Genomic DNA, 6,685 nt, shown 5'->3' on the forward strand with positions numbered 1-6,685 from the left:
CACAATGCGATGCTGCAGACCACTAGGTAGACCGGTCGTAGAAATTTATGTTATACAACTTGTAGTCAATCTACATAAATATTATCAAAAACTTTTTTTCTTTTAAAATGTGTTCATATTTTGTAAAAAGTATAAGTAAAAATCGCAAAACTTAAATTTGATATGAGTTTCTTAGTTTTTAACTAATATAGTGGCGAATTACAAAAAATCTTTTTCAATGAAAATTAATGAGTTAAATAAAATAATTTAATAAATTACTAGCTTTTTCTCACGACTACGTTCGCGTTACACCTCGAATCCTTCATGCATTGATTTAAATGATTTTTTACTTCTTTATAGAGAGCTAGATAGATGTTTTTTATTTTTTATCTTTTTTTTTATTTATTAAGAGCACTAATACTCTCTTTATAGGTTATTTTTTATTCTTTGAAGGATAATTGAGGAAGATATATTTTGTTATGATGTCACTAAATAAACCCTTGTATAAAATTTTATACTATCTGGTTTATAATGTTATAGTATTGCATTTTCGTACAGCAAACTTTCATTCCCTATTCTAGTCCCTAAGGGTATAAATTTCATAAATTCGCTTTACCTTTGTATTTGAATTATGTGTATAATCCAGAGGTCACCAATTTTTATATAAATTTTACTAACTTTACCCATTTGGTTGATGAATTTCAAAAATTTCTTCTAATTCTTTTTGTAGGATTTCATTCTTCTAGACCAAATAGTAAGGAATTTTCATACAACAAACTGTTCCGAGATAATTTTACTTTCTAAGAGGATGAATTTCCTAAAATCGCTTTGTTCACTAATGTCGTTTAAACGAACATTTGTGCTAATATTTATGTATCTAAAACTGGCGGCATGAACTCACTCTAAAATATCTAAAAACGTAATATATAATCTAAGTGACACACCACTGACAATGACAAATAATTTATTTCTGGAGGTATTGTGTGTAGGTGTTTTTCAGGTATGTTTTAGTATTTAGTCGTTTTACACAAAGAAATAGCCATTAAGCACTATAAAAATACTTCATAACAAATCTACACATATATACCTTTCATTTAAAAAAAGAATCATCAAGATTGGTAAAGCGGTTTCGGCGGGATGGATGCAACAAAAAAACCCTTTGAGCTTTTATATATGTATGGATTAATTATTTTTCCAACATATTTTAGTTTGCAAATTTATATAAGGTGATTTGTATAAACTTTATTCAATAACGTATATTTTCCTCCATTTGTGATTTTTTAATTTTAAGCGAAAATTAAGTATAACATTTTAGGAAAAAGAAACACTGTAATATTTAAGAGAATAAGAAGAAATTAGTCCTATTTTGAAAGGAAAATATAGAAAAAACTCTTTCTATAGAAAAAGTATTTATACTAACCAGAATCCGGTGACATATACGCGGTCTCACCGGAAACATTACTTATTATTTCACATAACTTGAAGAATATCTACTTTTAATAATGAACACGATGTTGGCTCGAAATACACCAGTAAAAACATTTATTATTTGAGATTAAAACTCGAATTAAATTATAAATATTAGTTACCTATGTTGTTATAGCTTTTATAGGCCTGTTTAACGACATAATAAGTTACCTAGCGAAAAAATATGTGCGCGTACCTACCACTATTGTTACAGGTTAATTCGTTAAAGAAATATGTTACACAAGTTAAAAACGCTAAAATTTGAATGGTATTACTTGTGCATTATTGGCCTTATAATGTAATTTGTTGGAATTATATCTTCTTTAAATATAATTAGACTTTTTAACGACTTTTAAGTTACCTAGGAAAAAATCTGGGCACGTATCTACCAGTATTGTTACAGGTTAATTCGTGAAACAAATGTGTTACATATTATTCGTGGTATTAGTGGTATTATATTGGAATCAGCTTGGCATTAGTGGGGCATTATATGAGAAATTTTGGTATTTAATTTGTATTTTTGGCATTACTTTGGCATTAGTATACAGACATTTGTCAGCGGTTTACTCCTTGTAGATAATCAAAATTTTTTTGATAAAATTTGCTTTTTATGTCAGATCATTTCTATGAAAAATTACATTAGATTTTTATTAAAGACTATTACAGTTGAGGGTTGGAACCTTTGGTGTTACACAGCAAAATAAAAACACTAAATCACCACAATACACCAAAACACTTTTACTTTTACACTGGACGCGCCTTTCGCTAACCATGTTAGCATCATCAGCAGATGATTATAAACTGTTGATAATCTGCTGATGATGCTAACATGGCAAGCAAGTCATTAATATAATGTGTGATTAATGTTTTATTTAACTTTAATAAAGAACGCTGGGTAATTAAAACATTGACTAATAAAGCTTGTCCACTTTAAATAAGGGGTCACGAAATATCCTCCTTGGAGTGTTTGGGTTAAGGGGTGTATAATAAATTAATCGTTGTTTTATAATAAAAACCATAAAACGTTTATGTGTGAGTAAAATAATGCAATGGTTGGATATCTATCCTTTATAATTAGGTGACTAAAAATACACTAAAATAATTAGAAAAAAATCCTGTACTTATTTAGTAATTACGTCAATATTAATTAATTGACTTTCTAATCTATTCTATTTTATGTACAAATATATTATTAAATTTTAAGCATTAAGTAATAAAACACTTTGTGGGGGCCCTCTTATATCGTAAGAGGTTACGGAATATACTCCTGGTTACACCCCTTACAGAAAACAGTGTAAGGGGTGTAAATAAATTGTATAATCACTGGTTTTTAAAATAAAACTATAAAACATTTCTTATTTGTGAGATTAAAAAAACAAAACAATGCATTGGTTAAAATAAGTACATTCAATACATATGTATGTGTTATAACATAATATAGCCATTACTATTATACTATTATTATTAAAATAATATGTGTGTAACATATTTCTTTAACGAATTAACCTGTAACAGACATTTATATGCCCAGTATATTTTTGTTTAACAAACCAATCAGAAAAAAATCCAAAACCTACCGTTATAGGAGATGTAAGATGATTAAACTTATATAATGACAACTACTTATCGGATAACAAATTAATTACTACTGTCAGCTAGTTCAGCTACTGTCTAGGTAGAATATACCTAGAGTTACCTACACCTACCTATGATGTAGGTAGATTAAAGCTTAATTTGACGTTACCTCTCACTTCGGTGTCACAAGCTGATTTTTTCAGGGATGGAAGTACAGTACATGATATGGGGACCCTTATTCCGAAAGTAGTACAAAATTAGACCGGGTAAAAGGGCACTATCATCAAAAATCGATATATTAATACCACCGCATAGAGAAAACAAATACTTGTTTTTTGATCCAGTACATAATAAAGTCTTCGTAGGGAATAATTTTTTATAATTATTTACAAAAAAACATTTCCATTAGCGCTTACGACCAAAAGACTTTAAACATGAATAATAATTTCAATCATGCGAAAATTTGGTTTAAAAAGATTTTTTAATATAACTTTCATTTAATGAAAACGAAGGCTTAAATGAAAAAAAAGGAACAATTTAAAAGTTTCGCTTATGTCTTGACAAGGTATCAAAGCAAACCCCATATTTTTTTGCTTTTTAAACTAATAAAGATATTTCCCGGGGAGTGAACAGTGGCACTCAAAAGTTTTTCAACATTTTCCGGAAAATGTCAAGAAAAATATAAAATTTTCAACATTTTTTTTTCGCAAAAAAAACCTCATAGGCGTGTTTCTGGGGTTGAACTATACTACCAGTTAAAATATCTGCACTCATTTCTGGGACACCCTGTATAGGATAACAGAAACATTTTCAATGTTAAAACTATACAACATCAATAATTTCAATGCTTAACTTTTCGCGGGCCATTTTTTGCCTTTTGTAATTGGGGAAGGGTGTCTCATTTGGGTAAAGAATGTGAGTGTACTGCCAAGTCGTACAAATGGATAAAGAAGGAGTAAGTGGAGGATCAATCAACAGAATAAACTGCACATTTGATCCCGCAAACCAGGAGTTTGATCAAAAATTATGACGATCAAATAGGTTCTAAACGGTGACTGTTAAATATTACATATTATTTCCCATACGAATAGTTTATCTAAAAAGGTCAAAAATCCCCTCGAAAATCCCTTTTTTCGTAAAGACTCTCTGAGAGTTGTATTATAAATAAAGTTGGCAATAATGAAGTTTGTATACCATCTCGAATATGGTACTAAAAACTAAAGTAACTGTAAGGTACTATGGGTAAATGAACCTAGATTTTAGTACTGTGAGAGTTAAGGTGCAAAGAGTACTGATATAAAATTAAAATGAGATTAAAATTAGTTAACTAACATTTAGCTTAAACAGCGCTTTCAGATGGAGCGGACCGTCCGCGACTTCGAGAAGGTACCATGAGTTTATATGAAAAATTTCACATGGATTGCGTATGCTCCGTCCGGCGGCTATCTTGAAAAAACACGACGAACTATCCGTCGCGGATGGCCCGCTCCATCTGTAAGCGCTGTTACAGTATAAAATTCAGTATATGTTAGTAAATTACTGAAATAATTAATATAAAATTAGAATAGATAGAAAAATAGATATTTTTTATTAATATTGAAGTTTGAAAGTACGAAAGTATTTTTTTGTGTCTAGTGTTTTGTTTAACACACCTTTGTTTAAAACTACTTTGAAATTAAAACGATAGACATATCTATCACTGTCAAGCATTTTGTTGTTGGACAGACTATATTGTTTCTAGCACTACACTACTACGAAATGTAAACACTAAATCACCATAATACATCAAAGTATTTTACAATTACATTACACGCGCATTTGACTAACTATATTGGCTATATCATCAAATATATTAACTAACAGCAAAATAAAACACTAATTCATCACAATACACCAAAACACTTTACTTTTGATTGTGAGCATCATCAGCAGTTGATTAAAACTCCGTACCGCGTGCAGTCCAAAAGTAAAGTATTTTGGGGCAATGTGGTGAAATAGTGTTTTATTTTGCTGTAATAACTAACTGTAATAACTAAAAATAATTTTTAATCATCTGCTGATGCATCTAATATTATAGTAACACGGGTCTAGTGTAAAGCAGACATATGGAAAATGAACGGGCATAATTTTTTCGTAAGTCTAGTTGTGGGTTTCCATGAAGTATCGGGTGAAAGAATTAAATGAAAAGTAAAGATTGAACTAAACTAAAAATTAAAAGTACAGTATACCGTAGTGAACTACTGTTTTATTTTGCTGTTATTACGTCAAGCTCCATCTGCATTATTTATTAATCTATATCGAATCATTTAGCTTGTTTCAAATTTTGAAAAACAAATACATAGTATTATAAATAAGAACCGAAAAATAAATAACAGAAAAGTAAAGCTGCAGCAATTTTATTAAATAGCATTTGAGTTTAATTTCCTTGAAAAACTCGAAAAAAAAACGACAGCCAGAATTGATTAAAGAATTTAGTCTCAGATCTCGGACCATTAAAGAAGCCAAACATACCAAAGGCGTTGTAACTTATATGAGGGAAAAGGCTGAAATTGCCGCAAGAATAAAATATAGGAAGTCAAACAAGGTGCCAAAAAAGTTCCGTTAAATGAACTTGTCAGCTAGAGGTCATTTTCATTTTGTGATTGATGACAAAGGCTATAGAATTTAGAAAGAAAACTAAAGAACTTCATTAAATATGTGACAATAGGAAAATAAAAGTTGGTTTTATCGTCAATTTATAATATTATATGCAGTCATACTTATGTACAGGGTGTCCCATTGTGATTGAAATAATACGGTATCTCCGTTATTAGTGAAGATAGGCGGATACGGTTTGCACACCCCTGCGCCACTTTTACATCAAACGGAAGATGATGTAAACAAAATTTTCATAGCCCTCTTCGTTTGTGAACTACAGGGTCTTTTTTAAAATCATGCAATTTGGGACACCCCCGTATCTCTGTTATTTTAAAAGATATCTCGAACATGAAAACTATTTCTTCTTAAACTTTTTATGTAGATTAGAGTGGCGTAGTTTTTTCTCCGGAAAAAATATGATTGTAGATATGAACTAAAGTTATGTTTTCTCAAATAGAACACCCTGTATATTTATAAATTACATGAACCGGCTTACTAGGAGCGTCTCAAAAATATGTAACACTATATATTTATTTTGGCTATTTACTGTAATATTTAAAATATATAATTTTCTTTTATTAGGCCGTGATAGACAGTGATAGATAAAAAAAATCAAAATGGTATTTAGTAAAATATTCATACACATATTAACATTTTATTTGGGTTAGTGCCTCCGGTTCTCGCCAACTCACTATTCCGCCTTATTAGTTGAAGTTGTTCGAATCGTTTTTCCTCTGAATCTAAAAAGCTAATTAGTATGCACCGATGGGTCTCCAATCTGTTTGTATTGCTTTACAATACGAACCTTTTAGAAAGTTCAAATTTAATGCCAATAAGTTATAAACTGAACTGATAGTAGGTACTTTGGTTTTATTTTAGTCTTCTTTCTTCTTTCAGGATTTCTAAAGGAACATTTCCAGATTCTACCGATTTATCGTTTCTTAACTTTCGGCAAACTTCATTTAATTCCCTCGTCGCAAAATGTTCAAACCTGGACGCTAGATCGCATGAATATATGTTCATGGGT

Source organism: Sitophilus oryzae, unplaced genomic scaffold (genome assembly GCF_002938485.1).
Source record: "Sitophilus oryzae breed Bouriz unplaced genomic scaffold, Soryzae_2.0 scaffold_1536_pilon_pilon, whole genome shotgun sequence".
In the NCBI taxonomy this organism is placed as follows: Eukaryota; Metazoa; Arthropoda; class Insecta; order Coleoptera; family Curculionidae; genus Sitophilus; species Sitophilus oryzae.